This window comes from Diospyros lotus, chromosome 12 (assembly GCF_014633365.1).
Source record: "Diospyros lotus cultivar Yz01 chromosome 12, ASM1463336v1, whole genome shotgun sequence".
NCBI lineage: Eukaryota > Viridiplantae > Streptophyta > Magnoliopsida > Ericales > Ebenaceae > Diospyros > Diospyros lotus.
In genome coordinates this window covers 13,612,713-13,630,325 of record NC_068349.1, presented here as the reverse complement: position 1 = coordinate 13,630,325, position 17,613 = coordinate 13,612,713, and the positions used below count along the sequence as shown (strand labels likewise).

Genomic DNA, 17,613 nt, shown 5'->3' with positions numbered 1-17,613 from the left:
GGAACTTGCTTATATATTGTGATAATTGTGATGTGGAATTTAAATTTGACTTTAATTGAGATATATTTATAATTAAAAATTTATTTTGTTCATAACTCATTTTTTTTTTTCAGAATATAAATTTATATAAATTATTTTTTTGTATATATCTATAGATGAGTAGTGAATTTATAAATAATTATCAAATATCTTAGAATTATTACAATAATATCATCCTAATAATATTTTATTCTTTTTATTCGTAATTTTTTTAATGTAAGTTTCTTACGTAAAATTTTTGTGTTTGCTTGCGTATTTAATGATTTGATTGTGATTTATTTTTTATTTTAAATTCTTACACACACATTTGATATTATGAGGGTTTGGTTGAGATCATCTCGTCTAAGCCTAGTAAATAATTAAATAAAGAATGATATCATTGATGATTCCATCATTTCTAATATTTTTATATTTTTTTATGTATTTATTAAATTTTTTTATTATTTTAATTATACTCCTACAATTGATTTTCAAGTACATGAATTAAATTGACTCAAAAATATAAATTTAAAGGTATAAATAAAATAAAAAAATAAATAATTACATAAAAAAAACTTAAAAACATAAAAATATAAATATAAATTTGACTAAAAAAAATATGTTCCCAAAACAAAAAGCCTCCTCAACAGAACACCGTTTTCTAATGATGGATCCATTGGGCGCATATGTCTCCCAATAGGGCCATCTAAGCAAGACCAAGCTCAAAAGTAGAGTACTATCTTCATGGTTCTCACTAAATCCCAGAGCTAAAGAAAATTAATGTGATTTCGTGGGTTAGTTATACCAAAATCTTATTATGTTGGTGATGATACTTGAAATTTAGTTCGGTTGACACATGTACACTTCACGTGCCCCACTCTTAATCTTAGCCTAATGATTAGACCACTCTTGAGTTAGGTCTATTAGCTTAGCAATCTTTAAACTTAGTATTTTATGAAAGTCTTATTCAACTAAATTGAAGAGTCTTCTACAAGTTGAAGAGTGGGATCGAGTTACATAATTCAATTAGGATCATTTTTTAGAATTAAGAGATATATGCCTTCTCTTAAATCCTAGAAAATCAGTCTTAAGAAGTAAAACTTATTTTTCTTGAAATTACCTATTAAAGAGATCCAATCTTGATCAAATGATTATCTCTATATTATAATAAGTAAAGAAATATCTCTCATCTAAGCTAAACATTCTCATTATATTCACGTACTATCTCTAGCTCTATTATTTCTTTCTTATTATTCTACATTTGACATAGTCATCGAAATAACTTTTTTGACTACTCATAAGATGATCAACTTCTTTTTCTATGGTCTATCAAGAATAATGTTCCGAAACTAGAGTTCTCTTGACTATCTTGTACCTTTCTTGTGGTGATAGTATTAGTACATTATTAATTAAATTAAATTAAATTTACTTTTTAGTAATAAATTAATTGGAGACTCGGTCTAAGTCTAGATCAAAATGGAAGGCCGAGTAAGGGGGTCAAAGTCGGCCACTTTTCCTCACATGACATCTGGGGTCTTTCTGGCTGTCTAGCACGTGACCATTGGTACCTGCCCAATTGCTCTTCCACCTGATCATTTCATTTCTCTTCTTTTTTTGAGTGCGATTTTGTTCACCCCCTTTAATGGGGTGAACATAACCCCCAGTACTTTAGGGGTTAAAAATAACTGAAGGGCAGTCAAATAACAAATCAAAGTACTGCCCCTCAGTTACTTTTAACCCCCAAAGTATTGGGAGTTATGTTCACCCCGTTAAAGGGGTGAACAAAATTGCACTCTCTTTCTTTGCATTTATTCCGACTCTTCTTTTCTTCTCTGACATCTAGAGATGGGCTGCTTCTGTGCCACAAATCATCACATCCAACGTCATCTTCCTCCATAATTTTTACTCTTATTTTACCATTTTTAGATTATAATATTAGAATCAAAAACCCAAATCTCGCATAGGGATGAGCATTTAGATGCTTTGGTTATCGAACAAATTAGAATGTTAAAATTAAAATAATTAAATATGTCTCTAAAATCAAATCAAACTGGCCAAACAAATATAAAAATTTAATAAATTGAGAATTGAAAAAGTCGAACAATTATGAAAAAAATTGATCTGATCGAAAAAACTAAAAAAAAAAGACTAAAAAAATTGACAAAACTAAACAAAAATAATAGAAATGTTGGTAAAAAATCACGTCGTTTGGCAATTTTGGTTGGTTTGGAAATTTTGGGTTTTTTCAATATAGAAAATTAAATCGAATTGAATTAACCAAAATTGTCAAATTTGATAATCGAACTAAACCAACCCTTACGTTGAACTAAATTGAACCGACAATTTCGATCAATTTGATTCGATTAATTTAGTTAAATTGAAATTTTGTTCACCTTTAAGCTCGCATATTAGACTCACAACAAGAAATCATTTAAAAGGGTAAAATTACTGTATCATCTAGATTTAAGAAATAAATTAAGGAATTTAACTTCTGGATCTCAATCTCGAAAGATCCAAAACGAATTGAGAAGATTCACTATTGTCCCGGCTAGATAAATTATCCATTAATTTGTAATTGTTGAGCACAAAAACTTCGAAAATGACACATGGTATCCCGTCTTTTACCCAGCTTATATCTAAGGGCCAAGACCCCTGCAGATATAGTTATTTAACTCACTAATTCTCTACATGTTATTTATTGATACTTCTCATTGACTTGAGCATAAAAAACTAAATTGAGAATCCAATCCCTACTTGTTCTTATAAGTATTCTTGTTAAAATAGACTTTAATAATCGATTCCAAGCCATTGTTGACTCATAACTTTTTTTTGTAAGTATTCATTGAAAAAAATCACAAAGCATCTATAGTTTTTGGCAGGGCATACCTCGAGTATCATAAAGAAATAAATAACAAGATGAAAACTATCTCTAAACTACTTATATACGATGATACATTCCTCCAATTAAAGAAAAAATATGAAATCTATTAGAGGAAGTCTTTAAATGATCAGTCTTGTAATTAGACACACAATCTTCACTTTACTCGTTTTGATGCGATTATTAACATTTATGATGTCGACACCTAACAACTCATAACTTGAAGAGGAGTTCAATTTACGAGAGAAACTTATAAACTAATTTGTAAATTTAGCATTCTAGAGTTAAAATATATATGATAGTTTATTATTTATTTGATCTTCAAGGCTAAAAACACATCTATGCCCTTGAACTTTGTCCGTTTACTCATTTGTGCACTTGAACTTGAAGAGGGACTTATTGTACCCTTCAAGTTTCAATTTGGGACATATTAGACCCCTCAAATCCCAAAATCCTTACTTGTCAGCAGTTGGACAAAATTTTATATTAATATAATATATACATGTTGATGTTTAATTGATAAAATTTTATCATTAAATGTTGATAAATTATATATAATTATTAAAAAATATATTAATATAATATATATATTAAATATCTAAGTGGTTGTTATATATATATATATATAAAACTGAAACTAAAAATGCAATTGTAATTGGGTTTAATCCATGGATGAATACTTGGTTTCATCTGATGAAATGCAGATGAAACCCGGTGATGAACCTGGGAGGGGAGAAAACAGAGAGGGAGAGGGGAGGATGTCGATGGCGAGGCGAGGCGAGGCAAGGTCAATATTTTCTTCATCTTCTGGCAAGGTCCATTTCCCTTGAGTTAAGGGCATAAATGGTTAAACGATGCAAGTTCAGGGGCATGGATGTGTTGAGAGGCAAGTTTAAGATCTTTAAATAAATGTGTAAATGCATCTTAACCAGTATTATATTTAAGATAATAATTAGCGTTACTCTAAATTATATCATAGATTGTGTTATTAGGGAGCCAATAAAAACATTCAAATGTTAAAAATAAAGTACATTAAATGCATATTGACCAAACTTGTTACTAAAATCTATAATTTAAATTTAAGTAATTGATGATTAATTAATAGGTATTAAACATTATCCCTGCTTTAAGTGATATATATCAATGAATGGCTAATTAACTAAACGTAACAACCGTGTTAGCTGGTTATTGATGCTTTACAAACAACTTCAGCTTCGCGGGGGCGAAGCACCATGAAACTATGAAACTTCCAACCCTATTGTGAATGGCAACTTCATCATCAAGTAGAAGAATCCCTTTAGCTAAACCCCATTTTTTTTTCTTTCTATAAATAAAACCCCATTTCTTCCGGCCCCTCATTCTAGGCTTCCACAATGGCCTTGTTAGTTAATCATTTGACCATTTTGGTTTTAATAATTTGCTTTAAGTTTTGATGATGATCAATTCGAATGGTTTGTTTGGCAAAATATATTTACACTCATTTTGGTTTCAATCAAAATGTTATCAAAATCTTTATTTAATTACTTGATATCATGTTGAACATATTTTCAATATTAATCAAAATCAAAAAGGAGAAAATGTCGACAGTATCTATTGTTTGGGAGAAAATGTTGACAATATATCATAATTTGTCGACCGATTCTTTAATTTTCAGCCCAAACTGTCGACAGTCTTAATTAAACTGTCGACATGATAAATACATGCTCTCGGTTTCTAAATGTCGACAGTCACTGCATCAACACTGTCGACAGTTTTGTCAAAATGTCGACAGTATTTGTTTAATTGTCGACAGTCTCTATGGCAGACAACTTTTAACGGCCAAAATTCCTTCTTCCATGATGGTGTCTCCACTTGCAACGGGATGATTTCAAGTTCTGCCTTTCAAACCTCTATAAATGCAAGTCAAGAAGAAGAATTTGAGCTACCGAAGCAATCTATCAACTAGCTCTCAAGTTCTCATCAATCGTGCTTCAATTGTGCCCTAAATCTCTTGCTCTCAAGGCTTGTATTCTATTTGTTTCAAAGCATAATTTGTAGCCTTGTATTTATTCTCGATTACATTATAACTAAGTGGGCAAACTAATATCTTGTATCATTTCTTATGTTCCTAGCTTGTATAGCTAGAGGACCTACTTGTCAAAGTAGGGAGTTTTGTTACTTAGGTTTGCTAGAGGGCTTGCTTATTTAAGCAAAAGGTTTGTATCTTCCTAGCTTAATGCTAGAGGGCCTATCCGGTGTGATAGGAGAGTTATAGTGTTTTGCTTGAAAATCCTTAATGAGGAGCTAAGATAGTGGATTTGGCTTAGTTAAGCCGAACCACTATAAATCCTTGTGTTCTTGTGGTCATTTCATTTTATCTTTTCAAGCAATTTCTTCTGTTTCTCTCGTGTTTCACATATTTATATCCCTTATTGTGCTATTTTAAGGTCTTGAGTTTTAATCGAAATTGTAGTCTTCTCAAACAACATATTCATCTATCAAAAGAATTTTTAATATACCAATTCACCCCTCCTCTTGGTGTGTGACATAGCCTTCTCTATTCTATCAGGTTTAAGAAAGAAATTTATGAAGTTTATGGTGATTCATGTGGAATATTCCAAAGAGCTTTACAAGCATGAGTGGCATGAACAAGTACTATAGAGTGACAATCACAAATGGAAGACAACATCAAAGGGCACTTTTGCTAGGGAGAAATAAGGTGTGGGATAAGGAGTACTTTACATAGGGTTCGAGAAGATTTGTTGCTGCAAATTACTCTAAAAAGGAGATGCCATCAAACTTGAGATCATACCAGGACGGATTGATTTTACTAGCCTCATAACTCCCCATCTGAGTTACTAGGTTTTCATTTTTTTTTCTTTGTATTTTGGTATATATTATACCTGTTTAGTTAATTAGATGAAGTTTCATACACAGATGATGATGGTGATGAGTTTGCCAATGAGTTTGACTTGTCAACAAAAAAACTCTAACGTAACATGCAAAGTTAGAATTTATCTTGTTATTTTATCAATTATTGGTTTATTTAACAATATATACATATGAACATATAAATTAATGGAAAAAAAATTCATAATTAGTGATGCAAGTTGTACAGTCAACTATCAACTACATTGCTATCTATACAAATATACTGCAATTTGTTTTCAGAGGGTCCAGACATCCTCCATCGTCTGATGGGACACCCATTGATCGTCTCTGTGCCTTAAAATGTCCTCCACGTACTTTATTATGTAGCATTCGTAGTTGTTCTTGTATTAGAAATAACAAAATTTATTATCAAACCATCAAATGACAACATGTTTAATGTTTTCAATGGACTCCATAATATTTTAATTAAATTAATGCAATACTTGTTCGGTTGTTGAGGCAGAGACACCTTCAAAGGATCAAGATTCTCTGGCACCCTTGATCCCACATTCAGAGGGTCACAGTAATCCACAGTTACAACCATGACCACTTGCTAAATTTTTGAAGGTCGAATATGCCCCTATAAGTTAGGACACCTAGGGTGGGATCCAGGTTTCGTCGCCTTCGCTCGTTGAGAACTTGAGCCTCTAAAGAAAAATAGTAAAGGAAGGCATTCAAATCTCGGTCGGACTACACGTTTGGAATCTCAAAGTTGTTAAAGGGACATAATGAGATTATGGGAACAAATTTACATAAAATTCATAATTTACTAATAAATAGTAAAAATCCTATTTTCACCACTAGATTCGTTTGTTCCACACACACATAATACAAAACAGGATAATTCATTAATAAAATCTATAAACATCAGAAGTCATTTCACAACACATCAACCATGTCCACCGATGACATTTCCTCCATTACTGCTTTCCCTTTTCTAGAACTTGAGCCATCTATATGGTTAGTGATAAGGGGTGAGTCCTAAAACTCAATAAAGACAATAAGTAAAATAACAAATCATAAATTCATGATAATCATAGAAAAACATGGAATGAATCATGTATGTAGGCCCGTCCACCTCATCCATCCTGGACTTTTGGTGACCTCATATGATTTTTCCTAAGACCCTAACACGAGCTCTGTTCGGTCAAAAATCCATAGCCTAATGCCTAGGTACTCTCCTGTCATCATGTGCAAATCATAACTATATAATTTGTACAAAAAACATATTAACCTTTACAGAAATAGTGTTTACTGTCCGTCTGGTAGGATTTTTCTAATTCGTTAAAAATCACTGACGTTATGCTTCGAAATTCTTCTAACAAAAATTAAATATAATAAGAAAAAACTATTACTAAAATTAACTTACATTTAATTTCAGATGTTTTGCACATACCTTACTGTTTAAGCTCACAGTGACTATTTCTTTCTTTAAATCTCTTTGATGTGCTACCTATTCTTTTTTTCAATTTCTTTCTCTCAAGCTCAATTTTCCCTTTCTCCCAATTTCTTTTCTCTCACGTTGCCTATGGAACCTCCAAAATAATTTCAAAAAATCCATGCCTACTTAGACTCGAACCTGTGACCTCTCATTCTTCTTAGAAATAAATTTCAACATTTTACTCCTTAAGATTCGAACCCAAGATCTCCTCATTCCCTCGCATGCGTGTGACCACCAAACCACAAGGCTTCTCATTTACATATTTGCAAAAATTAATTTTTATACTAAACTAACTCTCATAAAATCACCAATCAATCATTTCAAATGTAGAAATTAATTATTATTATTTTTTTAAATACCAGGATGTTACACTCTTCACCTCCCATTTTATGTATGGAGGTGCAGGTGCGGAAATATGCTCGTAATATCAATTGCATCTCAAGAGAATGGGTGCATTTTTAATACGTTAGTCGTACGAGACTAAATCCATCAATAAAATGAAGTAACACTTACATAGTCAACTGTCCATCAAGGGATATCATCGTCAATTGTTCCTGAGACAAAACCTTCCCAATCTTCGGGGACAATTGCCTTAGCAAGTGCGAAACTCCTCTTGGTGCCTTGGTATTTCTGACTCCAGAAGCTTTGAATATACGCCTAGAAGAACATGTTTTATATTAATCATGAAAGAAATAGAGATGCAACAAAAAAGAGTAAATGTGTTCAACACTCACAAAAAATGAAGTCGACGTAACTGCGTAGTTTATATTTTTAGAGTACGAGACAATATACCTCTTTTCCATTTGAGGCAACACATAACTGTCAATGTGCTACCCCTCCAACCATTGGGTTTCGTCCTTTATCAAATAGAGATCACTTGGTAATAGATGGAGTATGTGATCGATGACACGTCTATAATAACCAAGAATTATTATAAGGGTGAAAATGTATTACTGATGTAAATAGAAAATATACTGACTATTTATACTTACCCAATTTCTTCTTGGGAACGGATGTAGCAGTATATCCCTTAGGGGGGGTTAGTGATGGAGTTGTAACCTGGGAGCCAATTATAAGAGTTGTGAGTTAGCTCATTCTCTTATTAATCTCGAACATATTTTGATTAATAAAAGTATTTTTCTTTTAATACTTGGTAATATGTTCATCTTTATGTTTTCCTATTTAGATGAAATCCAAAAAGTGTAGTGACGTCAATCGGGTTATGATGAGATCATACTAATGAGACTGAATGACTTATGCTTCATTTTTAAACTATTCCTAGTCATAAGACTACAAAGTGAGGGCTCTATAGTATTGTTAAGATCAATAAACTATGTATGCTCGTAAGGAGGATAGTTGATCTCATTGACTACTTGTGTGGTGACCCTAATACAAGTGTGTAGGTGCTCATTGGTGAATGAGATCATTGAATGACCTAACCTGAAAACACCTAAATAGTAATTCTTACTAAATGTCAATTGTGAGTTCTATGTGGCGACAGGTGCTAGTAATCTCTTGTCCTGAGGTATCATAGTTATCTTGTATGAGGAGCGTCATGCTTTGATACCACTATATGGGATCCAGTAATATGGGTCTCTAATAGGGTGGTTATTGGGTATGATCTGAATCATACGAAGGTAGGTGAGTACGCAATATGGGATCTATCAATCTTTGTAAGAATCTTAAAAGGTATATGCCTTATGTGAATGATGAACTCACAACTCAAGAAGTCGTTGGCTAATGCGGATAGTTGAGAATTAATAAGAGTTATTAATTCAACTATAAGAGTTGTGGACTTGGTATTCGTACACATAGCGTTGGTTGTTGGAGGTTTGACATTTCACCATATTTCTAGACCATACTAGGGCATTATGATAGAGAGATCAAATAGCACCGAAAATCGTCGCGGAAAGGTTCATCTGAAGTGCCGTTTGCATTTCATTATGATATGGGGACCATGATACATTGCTAGACATCAATCTTGGTCTAAGGGTAAGATGATATTTTTTATCATGTGATGACATAAATGACGAATTATAATCAAAGAGTTTGATTAGTAGTATGATTCTTTAAATTGCCATTTGCCATATTTATAGTGAACCTATAAGGTTACACACAAACAAAGTGAAGTTCTATGGAAAATTCAGTGGGATCGAAAAATGTTTTAGGCTTGGATGAATTCATGGGTTTTTGAGGCAAGCTAGCACTCGCGAAAAAGTCTATTGGATGTCAAAAGTTAAGCAAGAAAAGAAAATGGGGTGAAAAGTGGCAACGGGCCACATTTGGCATAGCTTGGGGCCTGCCAGCATGCAGCCTAGCGTGGGTAGCCAGGCATGTGCGGCCAGCCCAATAAGAGGCTGGCCATGGCCCAGCACGGTCACAACGTGCTAGGACTTTGTTTTAACTCTAGTTTGACTAGGGTATTTCCTTCTCCCCTATATAAGGCCTCTTATAGCTTTTGCCTCATGAGTTTTCATCTCTTTAGAGAGAGAAAATAACTTTTGAGAAAAAGTTGAGGAAAGAAACTCATTTTTTGTGAAAAATTGGGTTAAATCTTGCATGTTTGATGCAAACAGACCTAAGAGGTGTGCTCATTGACATTCATAAAGCTTTTCTTTGGTGTGGATCACTTGTAAAGGGTGGGCGACACCTTATGGTACGAAGATTCAACCTTTTCTTGCGTTGGATAATCAAAAAGGTTTTGGTTTTATTTTCGGTTCTATATTTCAAATGAAAAATATTATATATTTGCAAACTAAATCCAATCTTTTTGGGTTTCATGATCTACCAAAGAGTTTGGTTGATTGAAAATTTTTAAAGTTTTTGCTGCGTTTTGTTCCTTGAAACCCAATAGTTAGGATTATCGTCCCCTACTTGCTTTGGGTGATGCTATGTTACTTCCTCGGCTATCCGCATCACCCCAGTCACTACATTATCCGGTTAAGGAACATCCTCTCTTGTCCCCTCCGCTCTTAATGGCAGCACTGTCTCCATGTCGATCCCCTCCGTTTGGGTTGCGACATTCTTCTTTATCCTTTTCCATCATGTTAGATCAGTGTAAGCTAGTCGATGAAATTACGATGGCAATTGGTCTCACACAGTTCATCTGTCGACCATAACCATTTCCTCCTACAACTGTACAGAAATTAATCGTTACAAGATGGTAGTATAAATTGATATGTAAACTATAAAAGTGAATTTGGAGCTTACAACAGATGGAGATGTCTGGTCCTTCTCATAATCATGATTAGGATCTATTTGATCATCACCATCTCCCTGCTGATCGTCACCATCATTGGCGTGATTTGGGGAATCGGGAATGGCCGGGATGCTTAGATGAGTAAACAACGCTTCCTGCCTCCTTTCCACTTGCCTCAACTGTGTCCACACTTCGCAACAACTCCAGTGCTTCAGTTAGTATATCGGTGATCTGCAAAAGGAAAAAAAAAAACAATTACAAATAAATGATTACTCTTTATATAAAAATATTATTATAATAATTATACCCTAGCCTCAGAGGGAGTCCTGCCTCATGCCTCAACTCTGACCTCCTCTCTTTACGAACAGACTCCTCCTTATCTTTTCATTCCTTGTTGAATCGCCTGCCTGCAACCTCTTCCTCAGCCATCCTACCTGCCTCTTCCTCATCCCCACCCACCCTGCCTACGTCCCCATCCCTACCTTCCCTGCCTCCACCCTCCTCCTCGTCATCGTCACCCCCATGTTTGTAGACGTTGATCGCAACCGAGTGCAGAGGGTTAAAGAACCTCCAAAAATTCGTGTCCCGCTTTGCATCGGTGGGCACGCGCATCGTACTCAATCCTTGTGCCTCCAAAAAATTGAATTATTTAGACATATATTATATAAAAAAGAAACAAAATTAGGATAGGTTACACACTTACTGTTGCCTAGAAAAATACCCAAGAGGGGGTGAATTGGGTTTTTCAAAAATTAATAATTTTAATTCTTTTGAAAACTTTTAAATTTTTGATCTTAATATGTGGTGATTGCAGTAGAATTGAAATCAATAAAATCACATAGAACAAGAGAAATTTATAGAACTTTAGCTCTAAAGAGTCTAATAATCTCTCTGAAGACTTAACTTGAAGTTCCACTAGGGAGAATCAATACTAGTTTTTAATTGGAGCTATAACCAACATACAATCTCTTGTTTAAACAAGAACCACTAGCACACTACTAGCAAATACAATCCCCTCACACAATAAGTGAGTAAAATAACAAACTTATAACCAAAGACAATTATAAACAAGTCACCAACGGTTGAAAATTCTACCAACCAACACACTTCCAGCACTTCAAACTTTCTCACTCTTGTTTGAATGTCTATCAAGTTTGTTCTACACCTTGAGCCTCCATACTTACCTTATGTATATACATCATCCAAACACACTAGCCATTAAAGAAAAGGTTAATATGAAATTTGAAATTCAAAAAATGTTTAAGCTTTCTCAAATAATAATAAAACATGTCTCATTTTTAATTCAAAATAAATTTATTTTTTTGCATGAGAAATCAAGATTTTAAAATTCAAATATAAGCTTTTGAGATATAAATGATTAAAACAAGAAAACATGTCTAAAAGTAATTTTTCTTTAATTCAAAATAAATTTACTTTTTGCATGAGTAAAAGAAAACACATGTAAAAATAATTCTCCTTTAATTTAAAATTTGAAAATTCAAATGTAAGATTTTGAGATATAAATGATTAAAACAAGAAAATATGTCTAAAAACAATTCTCTTTTAATTCAAAATAAATTTAATTTTTACATGAGTAAGAGAAACATATGTTTAAAACCAATTCTCTTTAATTCAAAATAAATTTATTTTTTTGTATGAAAAAGAAAAAACATGTCTAAAAATAATTCTCTTTTAATTCAAAATAAATTTACTTTTTACTTGAGTAAGAGAAACACATGTTTAAAAGCAATTCTCTTTAATTCAAAATAAATATACTTTTTGCATAAATAAGAAATGCATTTATCAAGAAATGAAAATTCAAATATAAACTTTTGAGACATAAATGATCAAAATAAGGAAACATGTCTAAAGACAATCCATTTTTAATTTAAAATAAATTTACTCTTTGTACCAACTTTTAATTCAAAATAAATTTACTTTTTATATGGGAAAGAAATACTTTTATATCATAAAAATATTTTTATTATTGTCAAAATCGTATTTACCTACCCTTGAGCTTAACACTTACATTCATAAGGTATTCATTGTAATTTATTTATTTTGGCATTTTTTAGGACAATCACTTTCTGCTCCTGGGGATTGTGATTGGGTCGGATAGTCTTGTAGCCTATGTACTCTCAACCCATGGGAAAGTCTTGATCAATTACCACTGTAGAGAGCAAAAAGTTTTATATTTAAAAACAAAACAAAACAAACATTTAGTTAGTATAGACAAATCATATACAATAATGTAAGGTAATACAAAATTGAGAGTAAGATATTACTAATTGTACCTAACATTGTTGTTAAAATCCCGATTTTATGCGTACGATTTTACGATTTTACGATTCGAAGACCCCTAATCGATTCAAATCCCATGTAAAATCCAATTTGAGATAAAATCCTATAAAATCTCGATTTTACATATACGATTTTACGATTTTACGCTTCAAATATCCCTAAACGATTTTACGATTCAAAGACTTTCATTGATTTAAGTTGCAATTTAGAGGATGCTTCCAACGTCTCAATGTCACATAGCATCTGACATTGGAACTTATGCAATAAATTTTTATATTTTGCCTCTAAATTGGAACTTGATTTAACATTGATTGCATAAGTTCCAATGTCACATAACATCTAACATTAATTGCATAAGTTCCAATTTACTTGATTTAAATTATAATTTTTACTTGATTTAACATTGATTACATAAGTAAATCAAGACAAACAAGTAATTAATTAATGGACCACCAAACCCCAAATCGGGATTTTACTTGATTTAATCAATGTTAAATCAAGAAAAAAATGCAACATAAATCTAATGGAAGACGTTGAAAGAATCCTCTAAAGAATTTTAAGCTATATTTTGCCTCTAAATTGCCTATATCAACTGGTTAGTTTTTGAGCTATATTTTGGAAGTATCATTTTTTGAACTATAATAAGGAATAATCAGGTTATTAAAAGATATTAATTCATTTTCTACAAAATTATGTTATTATAAACATATATTTACAAAAATTGAAGGGTATTTTTAATTATCTCTAAAATCTTACGATTTTACGATTCGATTTTACGATCCGATTTAATGGACACTTTTTCGATCCCACTTAAAATCCCGATTTTAACAACCTTGGTACCTAAAACGTCCAAACAAAACCATAAATGTTGATTTTCTTCCTAACCTCACGAGTCAGCTTCCCATGGCTAGTAATCATTTGGAGGTAATATAAACTCTTATTATAGATGTATGTACCCCACAGGAACGCCTGAAATGCTTGTAAATCGTCGATCATTATCCACAAGAAATCCTCCATATTTGTGCGCTCATTGTGGCCTAATAATATCATGTTCATGACGGCAATGTAACCCAGCTTCAGGACATCCTCTACAGCCAGATAATGTCTGGTACTGAGTTGTACTTTTATGTTATCCTTGGACACCACTTTTTGTTGCGGTGGGAATAGCTGCACTCGTAAACTATTCAACTCAAAAGGCCTTGCTCCAAAACTTTATTTATCAATTGGGCCAAATCGGAGTCCACTGATAAATATGAACTCTTGCTTCTCATACCTACATGGAACGTCGCCAATCTTGAACCACATTTCATTGTGGTGGGCACTAGGAAATGTCACATCTCTAACCAGAACTTAGCATATCAATTATAGTGTAGTCAAATTAAGGGACAAAGGGATCTACAAGAAATGCCCTAGTGGACCTTGCATGAATCTATCCAACTCTGCATAATGGTTGAGAGCCTCACGAACTAAGCCAAAGTGGTTGATCCCATAGTGAGTAGTACACCACATTCTGAATAGTACTATTTGGTTAGCGTGAACATATGTAAATTGCCTAGTTTGTTGGTCATTCATCTGTAGAAAAAAGAAAAAAAATAATACAAAAATAGAAATTGGATCAAGAAGAGAAGCACTGAATTTTCAATAGCCTAAAGATACTTAAAACCCGAAAGAAACCTGAATTTTGGACATTGATTCATAAAAATTCAAATTTAAGATCTTTTTTGGACATTTATTTTTATTTAAAAAAATAATGCATATTTAAAAAAACCTAATCTGATGAAACCCATTGGGCTTCATCTACGGATGAAGCCTGATGAAGCAATGAAGCCCGATTGAGCTTCATCGCTTTGGGCTTCATCTCGGGTTTCATCTCGATGGTTTTAATCGATAAAAACCATCCCAATGAAACCCATCTACAATGAAATCATCTCGATGAAATCCATATGAAACCATCCCTATGAAATCCATAGATGAAACCCGATAAAACCATCCCATCGATTCCAATAGGTTTCCTCGCGATGGGTTTCCTCGTTAAAACACGAAATCGTCCACAAATGCTCAAAAGCACGCCCACAAATGCTCAAATCTCATCCTAAACTTGATTTTGAATTATAAATCACATCCCAAATTATATGTAAATGGAAAATCTAACAAAAATCACAAAAAGTGAGGAGGAGACAGTCGATCTTACCTAGTCATGAGTTGCGATCGACAGTAGCATGGTGATTACACGACGGTTGGCAACTCGGGTCTTATGGAGAAAGAGAATGGGTTTGATTGTAAGGGAATGATTTGTATTGGGGGTTATTTTGTTTGTAATGGTAAAGGTATTTTGGTCTTTGAATATTTTCATTTTCTTTTAGCATGCAATTAAATTGTTTGAGGTTTCTCAAATGAGCATCATTTCACATGCGCTACTTCGTGGAAAATGAAGAGTGTAATGGATCCTAAATTTTGAAATGAGAGGTGTAATGGGTGTCTTTTGCAAGTTGAGGGACACAATAGGCCCTCAAGTAAAAGTAAAAGGGCATAAGCGGTTAAATGAGACAAGTATAGGGGCATGGATGTGTTTTTAATCTATGCAAATATTTATTCTAAAATTTTAATAATTGAATGGTTTGGGAAAATAAATTTTCGGAGAATAAATTTTAAATACAAATTAAAAAAAAATATAGTAAAAGATAAATTTCGAATAGAATAGTAGTGTACATTAGGAAATAGTGAAATTTAAAAATTAAAAGGCCGAATAGACCGATATATCCTAAACTTAGGGCCAATTTTCAATTTTATCTTGTTTTAACCTTTGCTTTAATTTGGTTATCGAATTTTTACTTTTGTTTCAATTTTATCCTCGATTAAGCAAGTGTGTGCTACTGCTTACGTGGTAGCTGATGTGTCAAATAATGAACACATCAGCAAGAACAACATTGTTTCTAGGCTTGCTCGTCAATGAGCACGACCAACATGACATCGTTTTGCCTGTGCATAAAACCCCCATCCCTTTTGCGATTAAAGTTTCTACTTTTGTGATTAAAGTTTCAAATAAAAGGAAGACAATGACACGAGAGATGGGAAGTGGAAGAACAGAGATAGGGGCGTTGGTTTGGAATAGCTTGTTGAGGCCTATTAAGGGGTCGTCCTGTCACCCATGATCTATTGGAGAATATACTGCTCTTGGGTCGGTGAGGTGGAGACCAATTTAGACAGCACACCCTCCTAGTCTTCGATCCCCAGCCAGCATTTTTCTGGCGTGGCAACAGCGGCGGAGGCAATGTCGAGTAGTGGTAAGACTAGGTGGAGCTTTGAGTCAAGTCCTGGACTCGAGCTGGTGGTGGGTTTTTGCCACTTCTGAGATAGGTTGTTAGAAACCACCGTCACCTCTACCGTGTCGGTGGACTCGCTGCCGCCATCGCCGTTGCTGTCACCGCCATTGCTAAAGGAGGAAGACAAGGTTAAGGAGGAAGTCGGTGGGCTTGGGTTTCTAATGGTCTTCAGGACAGAGGTGGACTCTAGTTGCTCTCTTCCTAAAAAACAACTCTCCTTGTTCCAATTCTTCTTCCACTGAAAGAACAATAGATTTACAGAAGGCGAAGAACAACACGACAAAACGACATCATTTTGGTTATGCTCATTGATGAGCAGGCCTAGAAATGATACCATTTTTGTTGACGTGTTCGTTATTTGACACATCAGTTGCCACATAAGCAGCGACACACACTTGCTCGATCGAGAATAGAATTGAAACAAAAGTGAAAGTTTGATGACTAAATTGAAGTAAAAGTCAAAATAGGATAAAATTGAAAATTGACTCTAAATTCATGGTATATCAGTCTATTTGGCCAAATTAAAAAAGAAATGAATATTTAGAACAACAATTAATAATATATATATTTAATTAAAATAATAGTTGAATATAAATATAATTACGATCTTAATTTTATTATTTATTTATACAAAAAAGAGAAAAAAATAAAAAATAAATAAAGAAAAAGCCCCGGCTGCTAACAGTAACAGTAGTCAGTAGGTAGGTTGGCAGCCCATCCAATCCAAGGTTTTTCAACAAAGAACAATTTCAATAAAAAAAATAAAAAAATTCTTAAAATAAAATATTTAAGTTTGTTTATATATAAAGGAGAATAAACTTAAAGAGGGGCGGTCGGTCGGTCGGTCTTCCTTGCATTCATTCACTCACAGTGACTCCAAAAATAAACGTTGTAAAGTAGTAGTAGTAGTAGTAGTAGTAGTATGGAATTAGAGGGGAGAGAATTATTGTAGAGAAGAAGAAGAAAAAGAGGAGGAAGGTTGGTTTGGCGGCTAAGGAACCCTAAGGAAGAAGGAAGAAACTTTCAGCTCAGCTTCCTAACAACGGTCTTCCAAATTCAACTCTAATTCATATCTATAAATTCTTTTTTTTTTTTTGTGAAATTATTTTCCTATTCATTTATCAAATCAATAATATATTATTCCATCCTTCATGCACAAATTCTTTTTCATAAGATAATTGATTCTAATCTCATTAAAATCGTCGATTATTTCTCATAAAATATCGAATTTAATCTTATTAAAATCATTGATTTACCCTATATTAAATTATATTTCATAATAAATTTAATCAAATAAACAAACCAAACATATACATAATCCATTTTTTATGAAGTTGGCTCTAATACTACTGAGAGAATTTATAAATTATGAGCATAGTAAACAAATAAAAAATTTTAATCATAAATTCTTTTAGGATCTCTTCTAAGGAATATATTACAGAGGAGAGGACAAATGATTACCTCTTTAAACACAAATTTAAAATCAATGCTTGAAGAGTGTCAATTCCTATTTAATTTGATCATGATATTCTTTGGTCTATTG

The 17,613-nt window shown here is 33.0% G+C and overlaps 1 long non-coding RNA gene across 1 annotated transcript; it reads right to left on the bottom strand.

Annotated features, from left to right (window-relative positions):
* Positions 1–7,711: 7,711 nt before the first annotated feature.
* On the bottom strand, positions 7,712–8,568 carry LOC127814041 (uncharacterized). Its single transcript, XR_008026258.1, has 3 exons — positions 8,240–8,568; positions 8,040–8,159; positions 7,712–7,904 (listed from the first exon to the last, which is right to left on the bottom strand). It is a non-coding gene; the product is annotated as an uncharacterized LOC127814041 (long non-coding RNA).
* Between the last annotated feature and the right edge of the window lie 9,045 nt (positions 8,569–17,613).